The sequence below is a fragment of the Ursus americanus genome, chromosome 24, assembly GCF_024610735.1.
Source record: "Ursus americanus isolate L20-20 chromosome 24, mUrsAme1.1.p, whole genome shotgun sequence".
Taxonomy (NCBI): domain Eukaryota; kingdom Metazoa; phylum Chordata; class Mammalia; order Carnivora; family Ursidae; genus Ursus; species Ursus americanus.
In genome coordinates this window covers 46,477,094-46,490,991 of record NC_142150.1, presented here as the reverse complement: position 1 = coordinate 46,490,991, position 13,898 = coordinate 46,477,094, and the positions used below count along the sequence as shown (strand labels likewise).

The window sequence follows — 13,898 nt, the reverse complement described above, 5'->3', positions numbered from 1 at the left end:
GGCCCGGGGCGGAGGGCGGGGCCGCCGGCGGGGATGAGGTCATGCAGAGCGAAAAAGGCCCTGACGTCACCTGCAGCCAATCAGCGCGCGCGGCTCGAGGGCAGGTGACGTCAGCCTGAGCCAGGCCGCGGGTACAGATCTGAGGCGGCGGCCGCGGGGGGCGGGGGGCCGGGCAGGACGCCGCCCTCCGCCCTCTGCCCTCCGCCCCTCGCCCGGGCACTGGCTCTTAAAGGGACCGTACGGCGTCCCTCCGTGCCGCCAGGGACTCCCACCTCCGGGAAGCCTTCCCAGCTCAGGCGCCTGGCCCCCCACCCGGGGACGCCCGGCCTCGCGGCACTCACGCCCGAGCCGGGGGGGCCGGCTAAACGCGTCCCGGAGCGAGGGTCTTTCCCCCTGCCGCGGCAGGGTCGGAGCTGGGGCCTCCTCCCCCTCCCCGCAGCCTTTGTTCGCGCGGGGCCTGCAGGCCCGGGAGCCCTCGCCAGCCTGGGTACCCCGCCGTGAGCTAGGCCCCGCGAGCACTTCACCTGCAGCACCTACGCTGACCCTTTCCACGACCCCCGGGGTGGGAAGCTGGGTTTCCACGTTACTCGGCAGGAAACTGAAGCTCAGAGGCGAGATGGTTTGTGTCGGGTCACACATCGGTCCTCCGGTGAGGGGGTCCCCAGTGCAGCGCTGTCCCCCGAGCCCCACCGGATCACCTCCAGCCCCTGACGCTTGCAGTGAAAAGCCGCCCCTAAACAGCGCTCATCGGGGTCCACCCTGACAGTGTGTGTTCTCCCCCACCCCCAGTGAAGGCTGTTGAGGGCCTGCCCCCGGAGACCTCGGTGGGGAAGCAAGCACTGGGGGCCGGGGCGCCGGGAGTCCAGAGCGGGAACAAACGTAGGTAATTACACCTTGAGCAGGGTTGGGCCGGAAACAAACAGGGCCCAGACACAGGGCGGTGGGCGGTCTGGAGGCCACCCCGGGAGGTGACATGAAGCAGAGACTGGAGGCTGTGGAGGCTCCGGTGCCCCCCCCTCCCCCCAGGCAGGAGAGACCTGGAAGAGGTCAGGGAGCTGGAGCCAGGAGAGCCAGGAGAGGACACGCACTCAGGCATCACTGAGGCACCAGGTACTCACTGAGCACCTTCTGGGGCCAGGCCCTGGCTGGCACCGGGGAGTTAGCTCTGAGACAGACGACAAAGACCTTTGCCCATGGGCTGACGGAGCCTTTGAAGGTAATTATTTTTTTGGGGGGGACGTGTGACTAGACAGCTCTGTTTCTAACACCCCTCCTCCAAGGCTGCCTGATGGAAAGTGAGGGTCTTTCCTCCAGCCTGGAGCCCCCTGGCCTTGGCAGGTCTCCCAAGGCCTCCTTGGGGCTCTGAGAGGGGCTTGGGCCCCCAGGGAGTGCAGCCCCTTCCCATGGAGGGAGGGAGCTGGGACGCAACTCTTAGCCATCCCTGGCTGAATGAGGGGTCACAGAAGATGGGCATTCAGGACTCCAGAGCCTTGTGTGGGGGTGTGGGAGGGCACTGGGCCGCAGGTGGGCACTGGCCAGAGCTCTGGGGCCCCTTTTCTGACCGACCTTCAGCTCTGGAGACTAGGCAGTGCCACCGGCAGCCTGAGTTTTGCAGGGAGGTGTTTAGGAAGCGCCTGGGGCCTCCTTCCTCGCTGGCAGAGGAATGTCAGGGTAGCTGTGTATATGGGGTGCTTGGGGGGGGGGAGTGAGTTCCTGGCACAGAGCCAACACCGAGGACAAACAATTATCTGGGCCTGTCCTGGAAGGAAGTGCTGGCAACCCAGAGGCTCTTTGGGGCTGGGGCTGGCGCTGGGTTCAGGTCCTTCCTCTTTCTCTGCCCCTAGCTGAAACCCGAAGAAGAGGGCCCTGCTGAGAAGAGAGGTCCTGGCCAGAAGCAGAGCCTGAGCTCGAGGGATGCATGCCCAGGTCAGTGCCGGGGGTGGGGGGATGCAGTGGGGCCTCACTGTTTGGGCTCACTCCAAGTCTGAAAAGTTCTGGGCCCTGGGAGGGGACAGGAGGATTCAGGCTGAGCCTCAGGTGGGGCCAGGTGGCTGCAGGGACACACGAGGCCCTTGGGAAGCAGAGGCAGATCCAGAAGGGCATGGGGCTGGCTGGAGTTGGGAGGTTGTCAGTGTTTAGACTGAGGAGCTGGGCTTGCTCCCTGGCCAGGCGCAGGATGAGCCTGGGAGAGGAGGAAGGTGCACGGTGCCCAAGTGGGCTCCTCTTGGGCCCAGCCCAGGCATGGTCAGGGCCCTCATGTGGCCTGGGAGTGCCCATGGCCCCAGAGAACTCTGGCTGTGCCCTGGGCAGCTCCTCAGTAGGCCTGAGCAGATGGCAGTAAATTGAGGGGCATGTGGTGGTGTCCTCTCTTCCTTCTGGAAGCTACAGGAGGTGAGTGGGTGGGGGTGGCATGCAGCTTTCTGGGACTCTGCCTAGCCAGGGAAGTATGTTTGGGCCATGATTGTTTTATAATCCTGTCATTTCTCCTGCAAAAGAGCACTTAAAACCTGGAGTTTTGCAACAATGGGGCAGAGGGTTAGGGAGGTACTGTGATTTTCCAAGGCCACGAGCTCTGCCCTAGGTTCTTTCCAGCCCCCATCTAAATTCTATCCCCTAGCTCGCCGCCTGGGGTGCTGAGACTCCCGCTCTAAGGAACGGGCCATGGAGGGGCTGGGGCGGCTTGGGGAGGGCTTGCGGTGCGAGACCTGGACGGTGCGTGGAAGGGAACACCTCGCGGGGTTTCCAGCTCCCCAGCCAGTGGCCGCTGTGTCAGGCGGGGTCAGGTGCAGGCCCGGCTGCCCGCTGGGCCCTGTCTCCCCGTCGGTGACCGCGGCCCCGTGGGCCGGCGCCTCCAGCGGTGGAGCAGGACCCCGCGCGGGGCCGGCGAGTCGGTTCGAATCGGCCCGGCAGAAGGTGCAAGAGTCCGGCAGGTGCGGGCGCAGCCGGACGGTCCGTGCGCGCCCTCTGCCGCCCGCCTGCACCCGACTAGCCGCGGGGAGGATGCCGAGGGTGGACTTTGCTTAACGCATCCTCTCCGCGCAAAAAGAAAAGCGGGGTCCGCTTTTTCATGCTGATTTGCAATTCAGCGTTTCAACCGATGACTCATAGTAAACGTGTATCCATGGCATTACTTTTCCCACAGGCTTTTTTTTTTTTTAAGTAGTAGTTAACAAAACGCACATCTCCGTTGTCCGAGGAGGTGGGCTTGGACAACTGTATGCACCCACCTTATCACCGCCCACATAAGGCCTAGAACATTCCTGTCACCCAGGGAGTTCCGTCACTCCCTTCCAGCCCGTCGTCCCCTCGCCTTTTGATCCAGCGCTCAGCTCAGTTTGCGCTGCCTGTCCCTGAACTTCGCAGACAGGGAAGCCGGCTTCTCCAGGTCCAGGAAGTGCTTTTGGGATTCATTCGGGTACCTGCTTTCCCGCAACCAGGTGATCAATGTCTGTGTGGTGTTGCATTCTAGGCACGCACGATGATATTTGAAGGACTTTTCTATACTTATCTGGCGGATTATCTCCATATTTTGGCTATCACAACCGGTGCAGTGAGCCGCATCCTTCTCTGTTTTTCATTACACATTGAAGATTATTACTCTTTCCTGGGTTTTAATCATGATATTAAAAAGAACCTGATAAACACAGAGAATGACGTAACAAACATCTTGCTCCTAGACCCAACCATGTCAGCAGTTTTCCGGTTTTGCTTCAGATTAGAAAAACAACAGTCTGGATCCTGGTGGCTCCCTGGTCTCTTCTGCCCCTTGTCCGGAGGCAGCCTCTGTTCTGAGGGGTGGATGTCTTCCCGGCTCTGTCTTTATCATGGAATGATGTGTATAGGTCTTGCATACAGCACATGACCTTAACTTGTGTGCTTTTAAATGTTTATGTACAAGGATCAATGGCACAACATTAGTCCTTCAATTTGCTTTCTTTTTCATGTTCTAGCCTGTTTATCCTTGTTGATGCGGGCGAGTCTACCCCATCCGTTTTCACTGCTGTACGGGTTTGCATTGAATGAACAGACCCGTTACTTAGCCATTCCTCTACTGATGGACGTTTAGCTTGCTTGCAAGTTTTTGTACATGCAGCAGTGTTGCAAAGAATATTCTGGAAAATGTGTCCTAGCACCATGTAACTCATGGTCATCCCCACCTGCTGTGTCAGCACCACCTGCGACTGTGTTAGAAATGCAGACTCCCAGCCCCCACCCAAGCCGCCTAAGCCAGAATCTGTGTTTTAACAAGTTCAGGAGATTTGTACGCACATTCAATTTTTGGTTTTTCTTTTTCCCATCATTTTATTTAATTTTTCAAAAGATCATATAGTAACATTGACTCGTGGACTTTTTTTTACTGTGGTAAGATATGCATACTATAAAAGTTGCCATTTTAACTACTTTTACATGTGCAGTTCAGTGGCACGATGTACTTAAACATTGGGGAGACGTCACCAGCACCCATTTCCAGACTCGTTCATCTTTCCAAACTCAAACTCTGTTCCCACTAAACACTAAACCCCACTGTCCCTGCCCCAGCCCCTGGCACCCACCCTTCTACTTTCTGTCTGCGAATTTCGCTCCTCCGGGATTCGTGAGTGGAGTCCTGCAGTGTTTGTCCTTCGTGCCTGGCTTCCTTCACTGAGCAGTGTGTCCTCGAGGCTCGTCTGTGTAGTAACAGGTGTCAGCACCTCCTTCCTATTTAAGGCTGAATATTATTCCCTTGTGTGGCTGGATCCATTCATCTGTCGACGGACGCTTGGGTTGTCTCCCCCCTTTGTCTACTGTGGCTAATGCTGCCATGAACATTAGTGTATGGGTATTTTTTGTTAAAGATTTTATTCATTTCTTTATTTGAGATAGAGCGAGAGTGTGCAAGAGAGAGCATGAGCAGGGGAGAGGGGCAGAGGGAGAGGGAGAAGCAGGCTCCCCGCTGAGCAGAGAGCCCGATGCGGGATTCGATTCCAGGACTCTGGGATCATGACCTGAGCTGAAGGCAGACGCTGACCGACCTAGCCACCCAGGTGCCCCAGTGTATGAGGCCGTGCTTTCCACTCTTTTGGGGATGTACCCAGACAAGGAATGACCAGATCCTAGGACATACGTGTGTAACTTCTGAGAAACCTCCAAACTGTTTCCCACAGCAGCTGTTCTCTTTTTTATTTCCACCGACAATGTACAAGGTTCCAATTTCTCAACATCTCAACAAAATGGACAATTTGGGTTTTGACACCTATGTAGATTCAAGCACCATCATCACAATCAGGATACAGAATGGCTCTGTCACCCTAAGAATACCCCTTCCACTATTCCTTTATGGGGACATCCTCCTCCCACTCCTACCCCTTGGCAGCCACTGGTCTGTCCCCATCAGTATAGTTTCATCTTTTTGAGAACATCAGAGGAATAGAATCGCACAGTATCTAAGGTTTTGAGACTCCTCTTGCCTCCGAGGGTCATCTGAGTTGCTGGGTGTATCAATAGCTCATCCCTTTTTACTGCTGGGAAGTATTTGATGGCAAATTTAAAACCCAGTGTACCCAGTCACTTGCTGAAGGACGTTGGGGTTGTTTTCGGTTTTTGGAGATTACTGATAGAGCTGTTAGAAACATTCAGGCTTTTGTGTTAATATGTTCTCATGTCTCCAGAGTAAACCCCCAGGAGTGTGACCACTGGGTCACATGGTAGGTGTAGGTTTGACTTACAAGAAACGGCCATTTGTTTATCAACCTTTGAGAGATCCTGTCCCAGGGCTCTTGGGCCAGAGTTCTCTGAGGTGTGTGCCCAGAAGTGTGGTCATCAGGCTACAGGATATGCCTTGGATGTTGCTAAATTACTCTCAAAGTGGGGATATAATAATCACCTACCAGTGGGTTGTGAAAGCTCCATTTTTTATGATCTTTGTCCACATTTGGTATTTTGATGGCAGCTGCATTGAATCGATGGGTTAATTTGGGGAGCACTACCGGCTCTACTCATCCATGCACATGGTTAGCTTTTAAATGTTTTTCCACATTGCTTTATAAATTTCTCCAGAGGTCTTACCCATGCCTGTTAGATGTAATCCTGCTTCCCTTATAGTTTCTGTTGCTGTTGGGAGGGGCTCTTTGTAAACATCATAGTTCCCTATCTGCTGTCACTTGTCTGTGGGCTTTGATTTAGCCTTTCTGAACTCCTTCATTAGCTCCAGATTACACGTCAGCTCACGCGGACTCTCCAAGTAGACCGTCATACATCTGTGGATCCCAAACTTGACGTCACCCATTTCTTTTCCTTGTCATATTGCATTGGCTAGGATCCCCCACCATAATGTCAAACGTACATGGTGATGGTAGGAGGCTCAGCCTGAGTTGCCTACAAAGCAGGCAGAGGCAAAGCCTAATGCAAGTGTGTGTTGAAGTGTTGACCCAAAGGAGGCCAGAGTGAAGGGGGAAAGAAGTTGCAGCTGGTTGCTCATCTGTGCAGGCCATCTCCAGGGAGGGCCTCATGGAGACACTGCATCTCAGGATAGTCTTTGCAGAGGAAGAAGGGAGAACACTTTATCCTCCTGTTTGCTGTTCTCATAGATCAACGCTCACTTCATGGGGAGGGAACTTACTTCCCTGAACTTTCGTGTTGTGGATTAAATCAGCTCTTCCAGGAAGCCACTGGAGGGGCCAGAGCATCCGTGGGTTCAGTAAAGTTGGACCAGTGTGCAGAATCTCCTGGCACTCTTGTTGCTGCAGGCATAGTGAAGGTCCAACCTTAGGCTGGCCCTCTCTGGAAGCAAGGCCACGGACCGGGGCTGGAGCGGGGCCAGCGGATATGGGAGGGTAACAAGCTGGGTCCTGTACAGTGGACATCAATTCCGTCAACCAACTTTAAGGGGAATATGCTATAGTTTTCCAGTCTGAATTAGCTGTTCTCAGTGCCTGGCCACAGAGCTGTCCTCCTGAGATCTCCCTGCACCACCACTGGGTGGCTCACCGGGGCATTGTATGTGAAACAGCCGTAAAGATTTGCAGCCCCTGGCCCCACTGTACACTTGCCGGGCCGTGAAACCTTGGTTCTCCCTGCGACAGAGACCGCAGACCCATGCTAATCCCCCTTCCCCTGAAGGCCATCAAATCCGGATACAGGGGTATGAGTCAGGTAGTAGGGGTGCCCCAAGAGGGGTTTGTTCTCAGGCAAACACTGGCTCTCAGTTCCTCTGGCAGAGGGCACCTGACCTCTGTGAGGATCTTCTTTGTGGCAGCCCTTTTGGTTTGAAAGGGGACTGAGCACCCCCTTGGGGCCTCCCATAGCTCCGTATGTGCCAGATTTCTGGGTGCTTGCCTCATTTATTTTTTCCTTGGGGACCTGCTCTTTTAATTCTCGCCTTTACTGTGTAGTGCGGCTAGGTCACTTGGGGGGACATTTGTACTCCTGTCCATTGTTTGCGTAACACTAACGAGACTGCCTGGTTTGGGGTAGGGGACATCTATCTTTATCCAGGGCATTTTAGGCCCTAAAGCCTCACAGCCTCCCAGGAGCACAGGACCTCTGGGTGCTAACAAGGTGGAATGCTCCTTAACGGCTCATTGCTTGCTGTCAGGTGAGGAGCTTGCCCTCGGGCTGCCCGTCTATCCCTGATATGGCTGGCCCAGGGCAGGCTCAGCCCTCAGGCTTGGACAGTTCCTCCTGTGGTGTCTGTGGGATTTTATCAGCCTTGGGGATGGCTCTCTGGGTCGGCCATGCCACGGTCATTAAACAGAAACCCAAATAGCAAGTTGCAGAGTGGACTGTGGGAGATGCCTGCCTGCGGCCAATACCCGGGAAAGCATGACCTTTGTCAGCCCCTGGGCACCCAGACCACCACCGTTGCCCAGCCTGTTGACCCAGAGGCCTGGGTGGTTCCTCTCTACTTCCTGTCTCTGTTGGTCTGTGTCTCAGGACTCGTGGGGGGGTCTTTGCCCTCAGGGATGGTTGCGGCCGTCAGGAGAAGGTGCACTTATGCTCTCTCCGTGGGGACCTGGAGCTCCCCTGGACGTGGCATCACTTGGGTGGCCTGTTCCAGCCTGATGCCTTGTCACTCGGCCTCTCACCATGGGCTCCACTCACGCTCATTAGCAGTTGACTCACTTCCTACGTTTTCCACCCGTCTTTGTTCCTTTCCCCCTTCTTTCTTGCTTTCTTTTGGACTCAACTATTTCTTATTCAATTTCTCTCTTCTATTAGCTGTTGAGTTCTACATTCATGTATTATTCTTTGGTGGTTATCCTAGAGATTACATTTCATATCCGTGACTTGTTATAATATACTATCAATTAGTAGTCTCGTGACCTCCTGAACAAGGCAAGAACCTTGTAGCTGTTTAATTCCATTTATCCCCCTACATTTTACTTCCAAAAATATTAAAAATCTTACAGGACATTAATATAGTGTTCTTTTATACTTACCCACATATTTACAAAGCTCTTTGCTCATTCCTGAAGTCCCGTGCTTCCATATGGGGTTCTTTTCCTTCAGCCTGAAGAACTTTCTTTCCTGTTTCTTGGGGTGTAGGTCTTTCGGTTGATAACTCTATGTCAGTTGCGTTCTGAAAGTTACCTTCATTAGATGTAAAATTCTAGGTTGGCAGGTGTTTTGTTTGTCTTTCTGCACTGTCAGATGCCATCCCATGTCTTCTGGCCTCTGTCACTTCTATTTAAAAATCAGCTGTCACTCTTATGGCTGTTCCTTTAAAGATAACGTGTTCTTTTTCTCCTGTTGCTTTTAAAATTTTCTCTTGGGGCGCCTGGATGGCTCAGTCGTTAAGTGTCTGCCTCCGGCTCAGGACATGATCCCGGCGTTATGGGATCGAGCCCCATGTCAGGCTCCTCCGCTGGGAGCCTGCTTCTTCCTCTCCCACTCCCCCTGCTTGTGTTCCCTCTCTCGCTGGCTGTCTCTCTCTCTGTCAAATAAATAAATAAAATCTTTTAAAAAATTTTTTCTCTTGATCTTTGGTGCTTGGAAATTTTCCTGTGGTATGCCTCTGTGTGGTTTTCTATTTATTCACTCTGCTGTGAGTTTGCCGAGGTTCTTGAATCTGTAGATTCATGGTTTTCAACCATTCTGGAAAAATATTATATCATTTTCTCTTAGTATAGCCTTCACTCCCTTACTTCTTGCTTCTCTTTCTGGGAGTCCAGAACTAGGTTTTAAACTACATATCCTCTGTCTCATGTTCTCTACTCCTTTTATTTCTATGTTTCTTCTTTCTGTGCTTCAATTAAGACATTTTCCATCTATTTTCGTGTTGTCTAAGCATGTTTTGTGTTGTTAAACCCATCAATTTTAGGCATTTCCAGATACTGCATTTTTCAGTACAAGAATGTTCTTCCACTTAACATTTTAAAATGTATTCTAACTTTTTGCTGAAAAAGCTTATTTTTTCATCCATTTTGCTTATCTTTTCCTTTATTTCATTTAACATATTTATCATAGTTATTTTAAATTTATGTTTGCTTATTCCAGTATATGGTTTATCTGTGGACCTGCTTCTCTTGTCAGTTTTCCTCTTAATTATCGATCACATTTTCCTGCCACTTTCTGGATCTAGGACTTTTTGAGTGTATGCCAGATATTTGTATAAAAGGGCTATGGAGGGTCTAGTTGATATCTTCTAATGGGGCACTTGGCCTTTCTTCTCTTATCCCAGTAAGTCAAGAAGCTGAACACTCCAGGGGCACCTGGGCGGCTCAGTTGTTAAGTGTCTGCCTGCGGCTCAGGGTGTGATCCTGAAGTCCTGGGATCGAGCCCCACATCAGGCTCCTCCACTGGGAGCCTGCTTCTTCCTCTCCCACTCCCCCTGCTTGTGTTCCCTCTCTCGCTGGCTGTCTCTCTCTGTCCTGTCGAATAAATAAATAAATAAAATCTTAAAAAAAAGAAGCCGAACGCTCCAGTCCAGTAGAGACTGCGCTGGGTTTGGGCTCATTGCACTTTTATGGGCCTTCTAGTTGTGGGTCTCCTGGCGTTTGGTTAAGAGCCTGGCTCCTCTCTATCTCCTCACTGCTGCAAGGCTCTAGGGAACTCTGTTCTTTTCCTCAAGTATTTTAAGCTTAGCTGTTTAGTGTTCTGCTCCGTCAGCTTCAAAATTTGGAAAATGTCTTACAGGACATTTGTCTTGTGTCTTAGGCAGAAACCTTATTCTCTAGAAGGACATCATGTGCTAAGTACCATGAAGTTACAGGAGATTTCACTTCGCCTGTAGGAGCCTCAGGTCTAGTTTTGTGCCTCTCATAGCCCTGGAAGTTAGCAATTTTCTACACCAGCCCTGGTGGCGATGGCAACAGTTTTGTGGGTTTTCTTTCTCCCAGTGAAGTCCCTCCTTCCAGGTCACACCTGATGATCAACCCACACCTATACGTGACTAATTCCCCAAAGGAAGAAAACATGGTGGTTGAGCCTCAGTTCCTCTCAGAGAGCTTTCCCTCTTGAGACTGGTTTTTCTCTGGTCCTCATTGATCCCACAGTGCCCTAATATTATATATGTATTCTGCTTTTTACAAATTGTGGTAAAGTACATACAACATACAATTTACTAGTGTCTTTTACTCTGTGGGCTTTTAAAGTAATTTGGCCTTTTCCAGTTGCTGCAATGGGATTGTCAACCTTCCATAAATATCACATCCCCTTTGAAAGTAGAAACTTTGCTCTCCTGGCTTTTACACATCATCATAAACCTTCACAGATGAGGGGTTAGGAGGGTGGGCTTAGAACCAGACTACATGGTTTTCAGTCCTGGCTCTGTAGCTCTCTACACTGGGGCTGTGGACAAGGTGTTACTGTCTTGTGGTTGCCCCATGGAGTGAAGGGTCAATTCTGTGCCCAAAATTGGCACAGATATCAGACTGATGACACTACATATACACCAAGAGGGTAGGAAAGGGTTTATTACTCACATGAAGAGACTCCGGGTGAGCAGGGCAGGCACCCAAGCTGGTTTGAAATGGCTCAAGTGAGGAGAGGGAATGTGCTTTGGTTTTTATCAGGGTTAGGGGTGGGTCTAGGCTCAGGGTTCCTGCACAGCCTGGAGTTTGAATGGTTTGAACTTCCCTGCCAGTGGCAATGGGCTTTCTCATTGGCTGCCTGGCTGTGGGGTGAAAAGAAGGTGGGGAGCCCCTGAAAACTGTTAGTGGCCCAACGTCAAAGATGGTGTTGGGCTCTTTATTCCACATACCCTCTCTGTGCTTCATTTGACATCCGCAGGCCGGGGCTGCTGTGAGCATTTGGTGCTTAGTGCAGCGCCAGGTCCACACAGGAAGCAATTAGAGGTGATTTCATTTTGGTCAGGTTCCTTCAGGAAAGGCAACAGGGCCATGCCCACTCGGCTCAGCACGGAGCTGGAAGGAGGTGTCTACCAGAGCTGACCCAGATGGTCATCCTGACGAGTCCATCTCATATGGCTGCTTTACCATGCGTTTCCTACAAGGAAGGTGCTCTATCAGCAGCCCATTTTACAGATGTGGACATAGGTTCTGGGAGGAAAAATAATTTGCTCAAGGCTCCTCAGCTAGTTGGCTGTAGGAAACACACTAAGTGTTTGCAGATGGGGAGCAGATCAGCATTTGCCAAAGGCACTCTGGGAGCCTAGGGCTTGTGGCCTGTGAGCAGGTCCAGGAACTCAGCGTGGGCACAGGTGTTACTCCAGTTCACATCCCCTCCCTCCCACCAGAGAGATGGAAACACATAAATACATCCACACAGCGATGAGTTTCTGGGGCAATGGCTTTATTAGATGCTTCAAGGACACTGTCTGAGAAGTTAGTGACTGCAGAAATTAGCTGAGGAAGCCCTGTGCTGCCCCTGCTCAGATGTTCTCACTGCAGAAGGTGCCAGGCAGGCAGGACTTGGGATGGGCCATTTCTGCAGGTGGCTGGGAAAGGTCTCCAGGTGCTGGGAGGTGGGGTCTTGGAAGTCATTCTTGCATACAAGTGCCCACTGTATTCCTTGGCAGGAGATCAAAGAGAAATGCTCGCAGAGGGCAAGGGAGGAGGGTGGATGACAGACAGATGCTGGGCTGGTGGAGAGTCTGGATCAGGGGTTCAGGAAAAAAGGCAGATGATGGCTGTGCTAGAACCCATGACTCCTGATTAGGGTTGGCCCTGGCTTTGGTAAGAGTCCCGGTGAAAATGGAAAATCAGATCTTGCACTGGCAGCAAATGGGGACACAGCAGCTGGACTGGGAGCAGCAGGGTTTGCAGCAGCTGGACTGGGAGCAGCAGGGCTTACAGCAGCTGGACTGGCAGCAGCAGGGCTTGCAGCAACTGGACTGGGAGCAGCAGGGGACACAGCAGCTGGACTGGGAGCAGCAGGGGACACAGCAGCTGGACTGGGAGCAGCAGGGTTTGCAGCAGCTGGACTGGGAGCAGCAGGGGACACAGCAGCTGGACTGGGAGCAGCAGGGGACACAGCAGCTGGACTGGGAGCAGCAGGGTTTGCAGCAGCTGGACTGGGAGCAGCAGGGGACACAGCAGCTGGACTGGGAGCAGCCACAGGAACCACAGCCGCCCTTGGAGCCCCCACATGAGCCACAGCCCCCCTTGGAGCCACTACAGGAGCCACAGCCCCCCTTGGAGCCCCCACATGAGCCACAGCCCCCCTTGCAGACCCCACAGGAGCCACAGCCCCCCTTGGAGCCCCCACACGAGCCACAGCCCCCAGAGTTGGAGCAGGAACAGGCTGGCACACAGCAGCACACAGGCTTGCAGCAGCAGACGGGCACACAGCAGCTGGAGCCACAGCCCCCACAGCCGGAGCCACAGCCTCCGGAACAGCCACAGCAGCTCATGGTTCTGGTGGGTTGAGGGTGGAGCAGGTCAGAGGAGCAGGTGCAGGGGACAGGTGTGCAGGTGTGGAGCCTCCTGGGCCGGGAGCCCTTTATGTACCTGCCCAGGGTCAGCTGAGATGCTGGGCACACAGTCACTTCCTGGTTCCTGTTTTTGCTGTGTTTAGGATCTTCCTCCCTGTTTTCCTCTAGACATCAGCCCCTGGTGTAAAGTCCATGTGCCATTAGCTGCTAATGGCTACTCATTGGGACCCAGCCCCTTACAGAATCCATGTCTAGACTTGAGGGTGTCCTTCCCCCATCCAAGGGTTCAGCCCATTCCCATTAACTACAGAGTCTCACTTGATTAAAAATGGTTTATTTTAGCTGTACAAAGGGTATATACAATAATATATCAAAAAACATGTAAAAACACCCAAGTTGTGAAAATATTAGAAAAATACATGAAGCCATCTCCATATATCTTCCCATATTGTTTCCCTCCCACCCTAGATAAATTCCTGAATTTGGAATGTGTCATTCCCATGTGGCCTTTACATTCTTACTAAGCATATTATGTGTTTTCTTTAAACACTATTTTGCATGCTTTAAACTTAGTGTAGTAATTGGTAATGAACTACTTTTCTCCTTCTGAGAACTGCTTTTGCAAAATGCGTGGTTCTGTTAAAACAGTTTCTCTTTGGTTTGTGTGGCTCTAATGAACCCATTTTCTCCCAGAAGCTACAACCCCAGACTTATCCCTTTACCTGTTGATGGACATATTGTTTCCTTTCTATTGCAATTTGACAGCATACTGCAACTTTCTTGCCTAAAGCTCCTGCATTTTGGAGTGTTAGGTCTTGGGCTGGGCTGCTCTTCACCCTGAGCGTGCGTGGGAGTCCCTGTTCCTCACCCACACTTGTCATTGTCAGCTTCAATGCGTACCAGAGGAAATGGTATGTCATTGTGGTTTAATCTCGCATTCCTATTCACCACAAGTAATTAGGAAATCTAGTGGGAAATAAGTTATTTAAAATGTCAATGGAATCTTACCTGTCTAAGAACTAATCGATAAAGAATGCCTGAGACCCCTATGGGGAAAATGTAAAAATCTTTTTCTTTCTTCCTCCCT

The 13,898-nt window shown here is 51.9% G+C and overlaps 1 long non-coding RNA gene across 3 annotated transcripts in view; it reads left to right on the top strand.

Annotated features, from left to right (window-relative positions):
* Positions 1-129: 129 nt before the first annotated feature.
* LOC123775534 (uncharacterized) overlaps positions 130-13,898 on the top strand; it is a 52,407-nt gene continuing 38,638 nt past the window's right edge. Inside the window, exons 1-2 of one of the 3 annotated variants that reach the window (XR_006775091.2) lie at positions 130-1,216; positions 1,845-1,926. This is a non-coding gene — a long non-coding RNA (uncharacterized LOC123775534). The remainder of the gene's footprint in view (positions 1,217-1,844; positions 1,927-13,898) is intronic. The other 2 variants (XR_015721485.1, XR_015721486.1) reach the window with 2 other exon arrangements.